Source organism: Bombus fervidus, chromosome 2 (assembly GCF_041682495.2).
Source record: "Bombus fervidus isolate BK054 chromosome 2, iyBomFerv1, whole genome shotgun sequence".
NCBI lineage: Eukaryota > Metazoa > Arthropoda > Insecta > Hymenoptera > Apidae > Bombus > Bombus fervidus.
In genome coordinates, this window is record NC_091518.1 from 7,907,999 (window position 1) to 7,926,015 (window position 18,017).

Below are 18,017 nucleotides of genomic sequence, written 5' to 3' on the forward strand. Positions count from 1 at the left end.
AATTGTGAACAGAAGTAAGTCCACGATACATTATATCATACAAAAGTCAAAGAATAAGGGAACACTTGCAAACAAAGCTCGATCAGGTCGACCAAAGAAATTGACTGGAAGAGGAGAAAGTTATCATTCGCGAATTAAACAAAAATCCTACTACATCCGCTTCTTAACTCGCAAGTATGGTAGCTGATATGTTTCATAAAGAAGTTCACCTGGAATTATGTCGACGAATCTTACGAAACGATGATTTTCATGGCGGAGTACCGCGAAAGAAGTCACATATTAATGCGGTAAATCATAAAAAAAGATCGACTTTTGCAAAAACCTATATTAATAAAGATAATTCTTTTCGGAACAAAGTCATTTTTTCGGACGAGTCAAAGTTTAACATTTTTGGCTCGGATGGTCAAAATTATGTGTGGAGAAAACCAAATACGACATTGAAAATTTGACGTTTACATCAAACAGTGAAACACGGAGGTGGATCGATCATGGCATGGAGGTGCATTTGATATTTATTGATGCAATACTTGATAAATATAAGTATTTAAATATTTTAAAAAATAACCTTAATGAAAGTACCCGTAAATTAGGATTATTGGAAGATTTTCACTTCCAACAAGATAACGATCCTAAGCATACTGCTGGAATTGTGAAAGAATGGATCGTATATAACACACCGCACATGTTAATTACTACACCGCAAAGTCCAGACATAAATCCGATTGAAAATTTATGGGCTGAAATCGGAAAAAGATTAAATAAATTTCAGATAATCTCAAAGCAAGTACTGAAAGATAAAATTATAGAAATATGGAACTCCGTTGAGCGTAGTTTTACAAAATCATTGATTTACACTATGGAACGTCGATTGAGATACACTATTGCTGCTAAAGGTAGTTCTAAAAAATATTAATATTAAATAATTTAATAATATATGTAGCGTTCAAATACTTTTATGAGTCACTTACAATGCGTGTTTCTGATAAATGTATCGTAACTCCTATCTACGTTGTTGAATCCTTTTCAAATTTTACTGACATAGTCTTAAGACTTTCATCTTCCTATTGACATCTGCTTGTCTAAGCAAATTACTTTAATGCACATTATTTCGGCCATTCAATTTTGCATATGTAAGCGTTCGAATACTTTCGTGAGCCACTGCATATATATATATTGTACTTTGCATATTCACTACATAACTTCCACAGTCTAACAATGAATGATAAAGATGATTAACACGTTCGTCGCCCAGCGTGTTTCCTAAGTTTGTTTCCTGCGGAGCCCAAATCCGACCGCCGGTACGCAGAATGTAAATAGAGCGACAAGCAGGAATTCATCGTTTATGACCTTCGGTTCATTATTTATCGCCTTCGATTCATTGTAAAGAAAAGATTATTTAATTCTGAAATGGAGAAAGCGATAAGCTTTCCAGTTAGAGTATTCCGAGGGATTTCATGGCAGATATCTCAGATCTTTCATTTGGTCGAGAAGCATACTTGCGAGACGTACATCAGTGATTTTTTCATCCTCAAAATGTTCGGTAAACAGCGTGAAAATATATTTGAAAGTGAGGAGAATAGCGATGACGGAGTCTATAACTATCGTTCGAAGTGCCCAAGATCACCTCAAATGTGTTTGGAATGTTTTAACGAATACCATGCGATATAGAATAATGTAATATATTATCCAGAATATAAATTAATAAAAAGTATGGTATAATGTGTTTTTAATATTTTTATGTTGTATATCCTAAATATAATATCGTATATGTAATTAACTCGAACAAGAAGAGCGTCACCATACTTTGGTGACGGGGTCCCCACGGAAGTATACCCGTCGCATAGATATGTGCGACGTGGCGACGAACGTGTTAAATAATAATAATAAAACAAAGATTATGGAACGAGAAAGTAAAAAATAGAAAAAATGAGTTAAAAATGGCGATGAGTGATAGTATATATTGAAAGAAAGTTTATAGTAGGGAAAAGTAAAATTTTGAAACTGCGGAAATGTGAAAAAGTATTCAGCAGAAATTCATATTTAGACTAGTTTTTCACAAACTGATTTCTCGAAATGTTTATAAATACCACATTTGATCGAATACTCAGTTTGTATTACTATAACGGTAAGCTCGCATCTCCATGACAATAGACCGATTATCAATGTATATAACGTTATCTATTGTGTACCGATCTATAAACCAGTTAATGGTCGCGTGATCGGAAACATTAAACTACGCTAAACACTTCAAACTGAAAGTCCAGCTATATTCCCACTAACGTTCAACCGATCGATTGATTAACGGTTTAAACGACTGTTGCATGCGCAAAAACATCCACATGCTCAAAACTTGCAACATGTGACGATCGATGACCACTAGACGCTGACAGCTAACATTGTGACAGACTCGAATCGCTACCAAAAACCAACTCTTCGTTGCAAAACAGTGTGGACTTACAGAGATTAACGAGCCAAACGCATCATCCGCGATAAAACGAAAGAGATAAATCAGAAATTGTGATTCGAGCTAATGGATCATCGTGAAAAGACAGGTATTACAGTAGCAATTACATGGACTCGTAGGGATGAGATCGAGCTTTTTAAGTGCTCATAAACTCTAATCAAATCCAATACCGATAATATATAATGGTTCAAGCGTTCGAATCCTCTATGAAACTTTGAGAAACAAAAATGGGATATTCAATTATAACCGAACATTGGTCGAACTCTACCAGAAACTGTAGAGCTCGTAATCAAACTAATGTTTGCCCGTGTTTATTTCGAGAAAAGGAAAATTTTGACGTCTATAATTTTCTCTTCGATATATCCTAATTTTTTAAACAAAATATTCATCGTATTATTCAATTGTTGTAAGTGTATCTATATTTGTAAGTACTTTTAAGTAGAGATGACCTAATACACGCTTGAAACGCACTACAACCCATCACTATAGATCCGACTCTATTGTTTAAATAATTGCAAATGAGAAAATATCATCAGCTATTGTTTAGCTGGGAAATTCAAGTTTGTTGTGGCACGCGTTGCCATTCGAAACAGTTTCGTACAGGAAGAAATTTCGTTCGATTTACGATAGCAATCAGTACATGTGCACAAACGCTATTCAACGTGGCCGAACGTGATTGGAACGTGAACATTGATCGACGTTAGGTTTGTTTGAAAAGCGTTGAATAATATTCTGATTCGTGATCTAGCCGTGATTGGAGCTGCAACGTAAATCAAGACTTAATGATATTGCTGTACGTAGAACGTTGCCATACTCAAATATCGATGTCTCCGTAATCTAACGTTAGAGCTGTGTACCGAAGTTTATAATTATTAATTTTCCTATTACTAAGTTATATGGTAATTATACGATAGCTTGCAAATATTACCATAAATATGGTTTATCGACTTTGAACTTGAATAATTATTCTATTTATTTCGGGCATACAGTTTAATTTAATTCCGATAGTAAAATGAAATGAAGAATATGATAAGAGGTTTCAATAAAAGGAAAAATTTTTATATTATAGAATTTCATATTTTATATGAATATAAATATCAAATTAAATTAATTGATATTAAGATTAGAGCAAACCATAGATGAAAATTAAATTGTAGTACACTTTTGTTGCTCAGAGGGGACACAATAAATTAAATCAATGTATTGTCATTAATGTGAAAAATTCAGATTTAGAAATACGAATATCGGGCCTGAATCGCGTAGTTGACAAACCAACTTATCGATAATTGTCAATTATTAATTACAATTGTCGTTACAATATACATTGTATAACAATTTCTCGTTTCACTCAGCACTTTCTCTTACAAGCTATGAAAAATGCTACAAAATTAGAGAAAGTTTAATGAATTCTCAGGAACAGCGATAACTATTATAAGAATGTTACATAAAATAGTAACTTGTAACAAAAAGACTCGCATATCTTCAAACTATCAGATCACAAATTAACTGCAAAAGGATTTAGAAATACAACTGCAGTAAGAAATACTTTTGAAAACTTTCTCTCGTCTAAAAATATACAATTTTTTAATAAAGACACAAACGACTTTATTCTACAATGTATCGAATCAGATTTATCACTATCATGGGTTAATAAATGTTATATTCTATAAAATCGTGAACAGTTGTAAGTTTTATGAAGAATCCAATCACTTCATCTTGTCGCAACAACTCAATAGTAATCAATAATAAGTAGGCTTAAGAATAAATATATTGAAATTTGTTGATACGTAATACCAAACGTTTCTAATTGGACGTGACAACTGTATTAAATCAAAAAAAACTTTGAGAAAAAGAATTTAATTAGTAAGGCAATCTCTTTTTTATATATGATAGGTTTGGACCGAGTAATCCGGATGCTGTAATCAAATTGTTCTTTTTCTCCTGACAATTCTAAAATCGAAGTTCTCCTCGAATCCATCTTTGTGCTCCTTCAACTATTTTCAGATAAAATTGCGGCAACGTGATTAATTGTAAATTGTATTTAGCAACTAATACAGATACTTGTGGCGTATACAAGAATAATTTTAATTTAGTCAGTTTTAATTTAACTGATTGATCATTTTAGCCATTGATTCAAGCTACGATATTTTATATTAAAATATATACAGAATGTTCAGGAAAATCGTGAGCGCGATTTGGAAGCACTTCGATAACGTAACAAAAAGGTGTTTCAGACAAACATTGATCCATTTTGAGTCAGCTACAAATTACAATACTTAAAATCACAAAAAATGCTTCTTTCTATAAACAGTCAATGTCACCGTAACTTTTTTAAATGACACTATATATTTTTAATTTCACAACATTGTAGCTGATGTTAAGACGAGTTCAACGATGTAAACGCTATGACGGTCGGATGATCATGAGTTCAGAAAATTTGAATTCATTAGTCATTAACGTGTAAAATTTGGTTTCAATAAAAATGAGAGTAAATGTTCGGTAAATAAAACGGATACAAGTGAACATTCCAGTTATGATTCAAAATTTCTTGGATATGTGAGATGTATTATCTCATTGATGAGAAGAAAACTATTTTATTAACGAATTTTTGAACCTTTTTCTTGATTGTCTTTAATATCCGATTAAAAAGAGTGTCTGTCACAATATTTCATTATTTGATAAAAATTCATAATAAAAGCGCTATGAATTTTTCCAATAACTCGATATATTATGAACTGATTCTAATATTTAGATATTTAGGTAGATTTTCATAACAAAAAAGTTTAATCTCATTTTCATTAGTAAATCAAAGGGGAATTTATGCGTTAAAGGATAAAAAAAGAGAATCACATTTAACAGATTTGATCAATAGAACAATACAAGCAATAATTTCGTTTCATATACTTGCGAAACTGAAACCTCACTGAGCATCGAGTTCAAGAGAAGAACTTTTTTATTGACTTGGCCTTATTCAGTCATCCAATCAACCAATCCTTTTTATCTTTACATCAAACGTAACAATATGTTCTCAAGTTTCTGCTGTTAAGGCAAATGTAATACCTATAGGAATTTGAGAAAATTCTTCTTTCCTTAATTATTAATAATTGACCGATATTATCATTGTTTAGCCATGGCAATCAATTAAATAATCTAAATTAATCAAAAAAAATTATAAACATTTAAAAAAAAATAATAAACGATTATATATACTATTGTGTTGATGTAACGTTAGTCCTTAATTCAAGCTCTTAATTAAACAGTAAATCAAAAAATTAGAACAATAAATTAACAATTTGAACAAGTTGCTAGTAGTATCATCTAACGATCCATAATTGTTCACGTATTTCTTTATAGCAACACACTGTATATTATTGATGGCTTGATATACTATCTATAGCTTTCAAGTGAAAGCCTTCAATTTTATTTTGTGCGAAGAGAGTCGTTATTCCTCACTCTTCCAAGTGTTACGAGAAAGAGAGAGAGACACACGAAGGCAGAAGAATAAAAAAGCCATGAACCGTTATGCGGAATATATACAACAAGATCTCTCGTTGCACTGGTACATTACATTCACTGGTATATATATATATATTTTTTTTTTCATTGTAAAAGAGAAATAAACAGATGGCAAACGGATGATTTCCACGATGCTCGTTCCATAAAGTTGGCTGAAGTTAACGGCATCGATTCCCATCAGACCGGTTCAGACGCAAAAACAGAGTGGAGAAAATAAAATTGAATTGTTACGTACTCAGTAATGATAGGTATTCCACGCACGTTCATGTGCATTCGTAATTAAATCAGTTGTGATCGGAACTCATGTCGCGGCAAACATCACCAGAAGTGGGCATTCTGTGTGAAATTAATCGTGGATGCTATAATAAATCGTGCGAATCTCCACGTTTTCTAACTTTATCAGAAAAGAATTTCGCTTTCATTCGATTTCCATTCGATTTTTGGTGAATTGGTTAATTGTACTAAAATCGAAATTTGAAGCAAAATGATTCTGGATGAGACGAACGAGAAGAACAACAATCGCAGAGTAGACGAAAAGAATTGAAGTAAGAAAATTAGTGCAATAATTATGCAGAATTTGTAAGTAGATCATAAGCATAATCAGCTAAATGCTCTAACCAGAAGAGAAAGGACCATGGAAACTAAATAAAAATCATAGAATATGGAATTTGTATCTGTTGCAACCAGAAAAGAAATTAAAATATTTAAAAAATAATATGGAATAATAAAAACTTAAACCAAGATATAAATAAAGTACCAAAAACAAAGATATAAATTGAAATATGTATACGTAAAATATAAAGAAATTAAATTATAATATAAAATGTGAAATATTATTTTTTCAATTTAGTATATCGTTTAGTTTTATTGTCTCATTTATGAAATAAAGAAAAGTTCATTTGCTCGATAGATTGCGTCTCCCGTCTAAAAATGTTTTCTACTGTTATTTAAAGGATAAATAAAAGCACGAAATAGCATATTTTGAATCTTACATATTTACAAAAAGATGTTTCAGCTAAACGTCACAATTTTGAACGATACTTATATAAACTAAAATAATACTTCATTGTTTTTACACATACATATCTTTTCACTATGAATATTATAAATGGAGAAACTCCATGTTGAAGTAAAGAGTATTGCATCGAAAAATAGTTTGATACATATTTCACGTATTTGCGCAGAAATTACATAAATATAACAACCATACTATTACATATACATTTATATTGTAATAAATATTTGGGAGTTACTACTCTACAGAGTAGACTAAGATTAGATGAACTTTTCTTTCTCAAGTTTTTCAGATAATTCCCCCCAAAAAATACATTGGACAAAATTCAATCAATCTTTTTTTACTAATAAATCAAGATTACCTTGGTTTCTTCCAGTGGCACCATATATTTTAGTCTCTTTTTATCATCTCAAGGTAAGTAGTAGTATGGTAGGTTGTTGAATTCGTCTTGATATCAGCTACAACTCTGTCAAGTCCAAAGTATATGATACCATTAAAAAAATTCAAGGTGATCTCGATCTTCTGTCAGAAAAATTCTAGAAAATTTTTAGTATGAAATTGTGTAACGAGCCGAAAACTGGCTAATTTTTATTAGAAGCATTTTTTTAGCACATAATCGGTAGTTGATGTTAAAAGATACACCCCGCGTATATTCAATTTAGTTTTCAAATTCTAGATATCAAATTCTAGAAGTAATAGTTTCATTAGTTTTATCCCTTATGGCTTAGCATCGATGTAAAGCTTGTTCAGTAATAAAGAAAAGAAAAATTAATTGTATTTTATATACATATATAATATAATAATCTGTTCATATACAATTTTCTAATGATATTTAAGAATAACTAACAGCCCTCGAAGTACACTCAACGTTTCTATAGTAAAGTTCAATCTCGTTATGTTACATATACGTTCTTCGTTATAATAAATTAATCCTCAAGAAATCTACAGAACGATATCTAAAATATAATAAATACGTACAACGCGAACACATAAAATTTAGTAAACTTCTTAAAAACTAGAAAAAAAGAATATTTTGATGAAAATACTATCGCTGTAGAGACTATAAAATGATTGATAAGGAAGAAGGATCGACTGAAGTAGAAGTGGTGGCTATTAACAGTCTTGATAATGTAATAACAGTAACGGAGTGAATAATCAATCTTCAGCTCGTACATGTGTATAAGTGCACGACGGGGAAGGATATCAAATGAAGTAGCAGAAGGAGCACGTTGGCGATCAAGATTTGCATCTCAAACAGGCTTGAAACGATTGTTGGCTTACTACAGGACATCACGTAACGAAGATTCCCGATCGATTGGAAGCGATAAGCCAAGCTGCAACACTCTATCTTTAACAAGCAGACCACTTCAACTACCGCAGGACCCATTTTGCATTTTACACATTATATCAGCGTTGCTCCGTTCAGCTAGGAACGTCGTCGTTCATTGCTGATGAATACTAATCGAAGAGGATCGATTAATTAAGAAGAACTTTTGCACAAAATGCAATAAAAAATAGAATCAAAATTAATATCAGGAATGTAAGCTTGATATTGACGAATCATAAAGGATTTTATTTCTTTAATCCATTCTATCCCTCTAATTTTTCAATCATTTTAGCAGATTTTGCGAATATTACACGTAATTCTTTTCATCGGGTCAATAATCCTACACTTGTTTTCTTCATCAGTCGTTTAATATTTGCTATTTCCACGTTTCGCTCTTGCTATCGATATCTAATATATATAATATAATATATAATATTATTATTATCTAATATATAATATCTAATATATATATATCTAATATCTAATATTTATAGAATATATAGCGTTCTTTATTTTTTCTTATTTTTAATAATAATATAGAAGTTATCTTACAGCATTTCTTTACATTATAAATATTAAATATGCAAACTTTCACAATTTGAACGTAACGTAAACGTAATTAATATTAAATAATACTGATAATTGCTTTGATATAATTGACAATAATTGTATTTACTTTCCAAACAACTTCCTTGGTCTATTATTATATTTATTATTCCTTTGATAAATTTGAGTAAAACTTTTTATTAGTTAAATAGCATTTAATATAAAATGCTTCTACAATTTTTAGTGTATAAATTGATAAAACACAGGGCAGTTGAAAATTTATTTTTATAAATCACTTTTAATTTCAATTACTTTAGTTTTTTAATAAATTAGATTAAGGCATCTATAGCAATCTGACGAATTATAATTCATTTCTTTTACTTTAAATAACAAAAGAAAACTTCTATTCCCGAACTCCACTGATTATGGTCATTATCAATTTACAATAATATTGAATCATTCATGGTGGATAGATATATTTTGCACTCTAAAGCATCAAACAAGTGTTCTTCCGGGAGCTATTCGGGAGAACGACAAAATTCTTTCTTGGTATTTTAGGATACCCTGGAGTCCGTTTTGTAATAAATGGACTACAACTACTTGACGTGCTTGGGATAAGAAATAGTCTGTCGAGAAAGGCGTATAAATTTCTAAATAATTCTTTCCAGAGTCAGCGAAATATATTCATAAACTTTGTTCATATTTCGCTGAAGGAATTTTAAACAAATATAGACAGAAATTCAAAGAACCGTACTGGAAATTATTTAATTCAAATATACATAAAAATGCAAGTAAATGCAAACTGTGAATATATGAACTTTCTAATTAAGTAAAGGAATATTACATTTTTTCTTAATCATCCAGGAATATTAAAATATAATATCTAAGATTTTATAAATAGAGAAGAGAGAGAAGAAAATATTTTTTTATCTAGTGGGTACTTCAAATGTACCATTCTTATCACATTTGATAACTCATTTTGTATAAACGTGATATGGAAACAAATATTTTATGAATTCAACTGACGTGACTTATACAGAAACTTTAAAAGTACAAGCAAGTAATTTGTACGATTTGATAATTCTTCTTCATTCGTTTCTGTCATCGTTTTGACACAAACTTGACATGTCCTATAAATCATACATTTATCTCAAATTCACCACTTCACGCCAACAATTTCACAGTATACAATAAAAGCATATTTTTAACACATAAATAATAATTCGATTGAGATTCGCATGTAGGTTCTTTTAAATATATTAAAAACTATATGAATGTTTTAGAACATAACAGTGACGTTGATTAGGATGTTAAAAAATTGAAGATTATTATCTTGAATATTGTAATAATAGTAAAAAGCATGAAGATGTTAGAAATGAATATGATTGAAGAAAGAACTGCTTATTCTTTATAAAATGATCGTGGTTATTGAATTAGTTTAAACATGAACCACATTTATGGATATAAAAATAAATGTATAACGTTTGAAAGACATTTGTCAATCCTAAAATCTCTTAAAAAAATAATAGAGTATATCAAAAGATGTGGTCTGTACAACATGTCAACTTTGCCTAATTAATAAATCTTTTATTCACAATCAGTGCATTTTAATTTTAATTAATTAGCGAATATTGATATCTTTAAAAATATCTAATTGCCACGTTCTTTGTTACTCTGTGCACAGTGTCACTCACAGAATAACTAAATATATAGAACTGCTTTTATTATATATTGAATATAACTGTACATATTTCAAATCTAAATTATTGCAACAACATTCATCGACTTTTAAAGTCGATCAAATAGCTCTAAATGATTGTTCATTAGTCAAAATGGTAACTGGTTTTATTGCATCAACCAAAGAAACAGAATATGTTATCTACATAACATTGTAATAAATGTTGACTTTAAGCCAAACATTAAAAAACACAAGTAAGAAATACAAGAATCAAAATGACGATAAACGATATGATTTACAGTAGCTAAATGTGTACATAAAGATTTGTTATTTGGAATTCAGCATCAAAAAATGCCCTCCATATATAACATGATAAAGTATTAACTAGATTACAAAGGATCCGAAATGTCCGTCTCGGGTTCGGGGAATCGACATCCAGCACACGACCAAACGCAATTCCAACAAACTCAAGTCACCATTATGACTATAGTGGATGCTGAACTCATACATGTATAATATTGTATGGTTTGATAGAAAGTTCAGACCCCCTAGAGAAACATGTTCCTATGCATATATTATAAGATTACTAAAAGTAGTTTTACTTCGCGAGATACGTGTACCATATATGGTGCACCACGTAATTGTGTTGTCATCATTTTTCAGGCACTTCCGATAATTTGACAGAAAAGTGCTTTAAATAAAAGTGAATCGGTTTTCAATTGGCTACAAATTGCAATATGAGAAATTACCAAAAAATTGTTTTCCTATCAAAAATCAAGATCCCTTCAATATTTTTAAATGATACTGCGTATTTTTGACTCCATACTCTTGTAGCTGATGTTGAGACGAGTTCAACGACCTACTATGCTATGGCTTTGAGGTGACTTTGAATCTTAGATTGTCGGCTTATCAAGGGAAATGTTATCGCTAAAAATTACTTTGTGTCGATCAAATTACAGATCCCAATTTGTGAACGAGAAAAATGTTAATCATACGCAAAAGAAGCATAGACAGCATACAGAAATAAACTTACCTTGTGTAATGTTACAGTAACTTCCTGCATCCAATTATAATAAATGCTCCAATTGTTATGGACTTGTTTAATATTTCGTTATTACTTTTATACGCATTAGCTAGCTATGCTATAAAATTTGAACCACGTTATTCATCCGTTATTGCAATGTACTTATTTTATTCATGTTATAAGGATGATAGTCATTCTTCTTTGTAATGCTTTTAATCATTCTGAATTGTGTTTGCAAAATTATGGACTATAATACATTTATTATAATTGAACTTACTAAGATATTGTAACATTACGCAAGGTATGTTTATTCCTGTTCGCCATACGCTGTTTATGACCCTTTTGTAATGCGTATATGATTTTTCTTGTTCAAAACTTTGATTGAGATAAAGTAATTTTTAGCGATAATATTTCTCTCGATTATGCCAACATTTCACGAATTATCTTAATATCAGCTACAAGATTATGCCGTCAAAAATACGTAATGTCATCTGAAAAGCTCAAGCTAATGAAAATATCGAAAAAGCAAGTTTTTGGAAATTTTTTATATTGCAGTTTGTAGCCGATTGAAAACTGATGAACTTTTATTCAAAATATTTTTTTATCAGACTGTCGGAAATACCTGAAAAATCATGGCAACAATTACGTGGTACACCCTGTACATTGCTACAATGGAATCAAAGTGAACCGAATTTGTGAATCAATAGCACTTAAAATAAGAGTTTGTTGATTTTTATTGCGTCGAACATTCGATTTCCACGAAGTGTTGATTTTCTTGTTTTTCTTTCAATTTCTTTCTATATAGTACTTGACATATTTAAAAGAAATTACATGTAGATCTCAATTAAATTATTATTTTCGTGTTGCAAATACAGCCCATCCCCTTTGGAACAATTAAAATATAATTAAAATACATATATCTTCTTAAATTGCTTTATTGGTAGTTCATAATTGATAAAAGTGTTTTATATATAATTTATAAATTTGTTTGCTGCCATTAAATGTATATGTATTTTATAATGTGTTAGAAATTTTACATTCTATCAAAACTATAGATATTTTGTAAAAATACTACTGTATTTACTATATATCACTTATTGTACATTTGTTTGATAATACGATGGACATTATTGCTTATTCATTTTATTTATTTCTTAATGCATCAGTTTCAGAATAAGGAATTTTTAATCTTCAATCCGAAGCAAGTTATAAACTGTTATTATGAAAAAGGAAAGACATTTAATTGATTAAAAAATTTACACAGCTTAGTTTATATAACTAGCTATTACTAATGAACCTGAATAATCTTCATTTTATAACAACGATATTAATCATTTTCGATTAGGTCTTACAAAATTTGGAAATATTGATATTATTCATTCTTGTATATACAAATAGTAAAATGCGATTCACATTTTATAAATAAATAAATAACACGCTTCTTTAAAGGTACTTGCATATTATGAAGCTACTGCATGAAAAAACCTCCTATTATGAAACTATAAACTGTTTGTCCAGTGCAAAAATTACCGATATACATGTAATAAATTTATCTACCATAAAACAGATAGGGTAATCTGAAAGGATAGAGTCATTTCAACCTCCTATCTACAAGGGCTAACGTAGGTCCGTGTACTAACCCTTCCAAAGTAATATGCGATTTTCCCTTCAAATTACGCAAGTGACTTGCTCTCCTCTGCTCGTCAAGTACCCATAAGTAATTAAAGGTCATCGCTGACAATGTATTTATAACAGTATGCTACTATTGCATAATATCAAACAATTATGGAGCACGATATTACAAACATGAGCGTATTGAAAATAAGAACATAATGAATATTTTTAAATACACCTACGGATGTTGCATTTAATTTAAACGTTTAATTTATTGTGCTGATCCGTTGATATTTGCTATTTACAACTCCAAAACGCACGTTTTAAACAAGTTTAAAAAATTTAAATTATCATCGAATATAAAAATTTAATTTTGTAAGTTTAACTCGCGAAAACAATTTAATTAGAGAAACTGGTAAACGTGAATATAAAAATGATTTCTTTTATTTCGCTTATTATTATATCAAATCATTAATCCTGCGACAGTGCAATGACATAGTAAAATTCAAAATGAACGATTTAGGAAATTATTCGGTATTTCATTATCATCAAAATTTCTTACGTTTCTGATATCAAATATAAAAAATACATATTTTAAAATTTTATCATGGATAATAAATATCAATAATTACATTATATATGTGACAATTATGATAGTATAGTTGACTGAAACTACATTATGAAAGAGTGTAAAAAATGGCCTACGGTACTAAACATTTTAATTTGTTATTTAAAAATTATTTATTCTTACAACCAGTCATTTTCATATGTGTTGGTAATCATTTATATTTACAAACCGCAATAGTTGATAATAATCAAGCTCTTATTCAATCTGGAATAGACCAAATTCAAGCATACTTGGCGAATTTTTAAACTTTTTTCCTTTCAAACGATTCTCTCGAAGATAAACCGACATATGAAAAAATTGTATTCTATGAATATTTTCGACTTGTTTTTTCACCTATCTAACCGTCTGTCTTAACTGTCTTAGACTCTCTTAATTATCTTAATTGTGTCACAGTTGCTGCAACTCTGTACGTATATTGTATATATCTACAGAAAGCATTTACACATTTCCCACCAGATCCACGAAGGTGCCTTAGTTAGTAAACTTGAAACTTTTCTTCCACCACCACCTTTTTCTTATCATTCCCTACCGTCTTTTTCTTTACATTTCATAGGTACGTTCCCACACACCTGCTGTGTCGTTCAAACTATCATTTATTTTGTTTGCAAATAGTCATCCTTTTATCTATCTGGTTAATTTATGTACGTTTAAACATTCATGTTCTCGTCTTTCGTGCGACAATATATTTAAATTACGCCTCGATGTTCACAAAAGACACCTAGAGAGTGTTTCCTTGTTCGTTACGATTAATTCAATTTCGATGTATATTCTTTCAAAAGCAACATTTTTAAAATAGACTGTATTTAATAATTAAAGGTTTTATCAAAATACTGAATTCTAATTTACACGTATAATATTTTGTTTATTTTATTTTGGTAAATACTTCAGTGTAAGTAAATAAGTAAAATATTTCATAATATTTTATTTTAGAAATAAAATGTGCTTAAATTAAAGAACTATATTGTCCAGATTTCAAATATTACATGTATTGTGCACTATTTAAATAAGTTTAAAAGAAATTTGGAATGATAAATCAAAATATTTATTTATTGGTATATGATTTATTAGTATTCGAACATTTATTTTTGTGAATATATTATGTATTTTATGCGAAACTTTTTCAAATTTCATTAGCACTGTACTGGGAGCTGATTATCGTGATTACATTGGTGAAATTCAAAATTAATTCGAAAATGTATAGAGATGTATGTAAAAAGTAATAGACTTATAAACATTGTTATATGTAATTTAATAAAAAACGTTTATTATCCTTCGAAATAATTTCCTTGAGAAGGATAAATACACCGCTGGGGGCGATGCTCCCGCTCCTGGCAACGGTGCCGGAATTCTATTGAAACTGCTTTTAGTTGGTTAGAATGCTTGTTGGCGATGTCCACGGTTCCAAAATGATGTCCCTCGATATAGCTTTTGATTTTTGAGAAAAGAAAAAGACCATGTGGCCTTAAATCTGAGAGGTGTGGAGGCCGTGGAACCACAGCAATACGTTTGCTGGCCAAAACTTCATTTACAGAAAGTGCAGTGTAAAATACTACTCGATATGTCACGGTTCCATTTCCGTAATGTGTCACTAAAATACACTTTTATGAAACTCGTCGCGAAATCACTCGTGTTATCTGAATCAAGTTGAAATTAATACTGAAGGCAGAATAAAGATATTACATTTCAAATAGCATCGCTGTATTGATGTGATGTTGCGGATTCCCGAGAACCGAAATCTATCTCATTACTTTCTAGACACATCTCGTATATGAATTGCAAGATATTTCCTGCAAACGTAATAGAACGTTACTGAAACGTATATGAAACGAGACTGTATGTATATATGTATGTAACGTGAATATGTAGTGGTCTTAAACATACATGTAATTCGCATAATAATTGCTTAAGATGATTTCACTAAACGTAGTTGCTAATATAGTGAATAATTTCACCGTTCAAATACTTTGGTAATCTTTTTAAAATGTATAAATACATACCTTACAATTTACATATACTTTTTTTAATTCTTTTCAAATATAATCAGTATTAATCACGATAGTCGTATTTCGTTACAAACCTAATGAAATTTCAAAAAATTTTGTATAATACATAATAATATTTTTATAAATATCCAAGTATTTTTGTGAATCACTATATGCTAATAGCAGTGTGCAAATATACTATAGACAGTATGGATAAATATATTTTATAGTTGTGTCATTCACATATGACCTTCATCCACCTAACAGGAACAAAAATCAGATTCTTTAATCTTTAACTTCTTCGAAAACCAATAACCATTTCTACCCTGAAACAAGGAATCAACAATCGAATGCCCGTCTCACGATCGTCCAAATTAACAATTACGTGGTAAATGATCAAAAACAAAAGTACTCGCAGCGTTATTTCCAGCAAGAATTTCGAGTATTTTTCATTTCCGGCGATTCATGTAGCACGAAGAAAGAAAATGTGACGTTTCAAAATAGGAAAACATAAATATCCTAGGGATGTTTAAAGAGACATCTGGAAGACAATAGATTTCCTACAGTGAATACATACTTAGCTGCATGAACAGAACCGAAATCAAGTTGAAGAACGAGAAGAAGCACTCACCGGAAATAACGCGGCTGGTTTTCATTTGGGACCTCCACTCGTGACGACTATATTAATATATACCTTGTATTTTTATTATAATTTTTTACCAAAGCTGGAAATATCCTACATTGATATTTGTCTGACTATATTCATAAAATATACTGACAAAGTTGAAGTGTTAAGACGAAAAGTATCAGTCTCCAGTTTATGCTTATGTAAATATGTTGTATATATATATAGAAAATTATACATGAAGAGATGTGATAAAAATATACAAATATTCCATTGGAAGCTTGACACGTAATTATCTCCCAAACTATTTATTGTTCCAAGAAATATTTCAAATAAAAATTTGCATAATATTGTTGCAAGGAAATCATGTTCGCCTCAAAGCAAAGTAAATTTTACTTGAAACTTTTTTTGCAATCCTGAATAATTTAAGAGATAATTTTATTACGTATAAAGCTTTAAATGAAACATCCTGTATATAAGCATTTCTGTCTTAATAAAACTCGACGCTAATTTTGTGAAAAAATCTTAGATATGTATATATTTCTGTAATTGCGAAGACAGGAAATGTGAAGTCACTTATTTTGAATGATTTGATAATTCTGTGATAATTGTGTTAAATCTTGGTGCAGCGTGTACACAAAGTTGTAATTATGATAAAAAAGAAAAGAAGCAAGTGTCCGGATACTATTAAACGAGAGTGCATGGTATTTTCGCTAAAAGAATTCCTGGTAGCTGCAATCTTGGAGCAAAAAGCAACCGTTGTTGAATACGCAGTACACTGTTCTCTGCGAGCCGTTCTTCTTCACCTGTTAGCCAACGACATGGAAACTTTCTTCGTGACAATTTGACGTATTCACCAGGGCTACTCGGCTTTTGTTGCCTTTTTAACCGTGCAACACGAGACGCGCTAGCTGCAACTTCGCCGCTCTCGACACGAACTCCAGACTCCAGACGTTCTTTGAAGCTGCCCGGTCGAGCTGCTGTCGAGTGGAAATCCATTGTTTCTTTTTACCACACGTTCTCGTTTTTCGATTTACGAGGGCTGCCGCTCCATTTTTTTATTTTCTTTTCCTTTTTCATTTATTTTGCCAGGAACGAGCGACTAGTTGGCGACTGTCCGAGTTCCGGTTGTGTCGTCCTGATAGTTACATATATTCTTACTTTTACATCTCTGTTTTTCGCTCGTTGTCAACTTTATTGAAATCAGTCGTTTGACTTCTAAACAATTACATTACATATATATATATATGTAAACTTTCTAGAGTTCACGTGGGATAGGGACTCTTTTTGTTTTACGGGTAGCACGACTTTCTTTGTTTCACGAACAACCATTTTTGAGAGACACTCATTTCCCAAACGGACGGACAGAGAGCAACATCAGAGACAGACAAGAGCACAGAATAATTATTTAAAATTTTGAAGACTGACGGAGAAAGATCGGTAGCTCAGGACGTTGAAAATCGATTCTCGATTTTCAGGTAAACATTGTACAGAACTTGTTATTTCTCGTTTATGTAATTTATTGTTATTTATTGTTATAGACGGATGTCAATTGTTGTTTATTTTTGTATTTTATCTAATTACTTTTGCAATAAAAC

General features: G+C 30.5%; 1 protein-coding gene across 2 annotated transcripts in view; it reads right to left on the reverse strand.

Moving 5' to 3' along the window:
* The window catches only part of LOC139995157 (adenosine receptor A1), a 321,882-nt gene that overhangs the window by 274,278 nt on the left and 29,587 nt on the right, over positions 1–18,017 (reverse strand). The gene's annotated exons all lie outside the window — the stretch shown is intronic.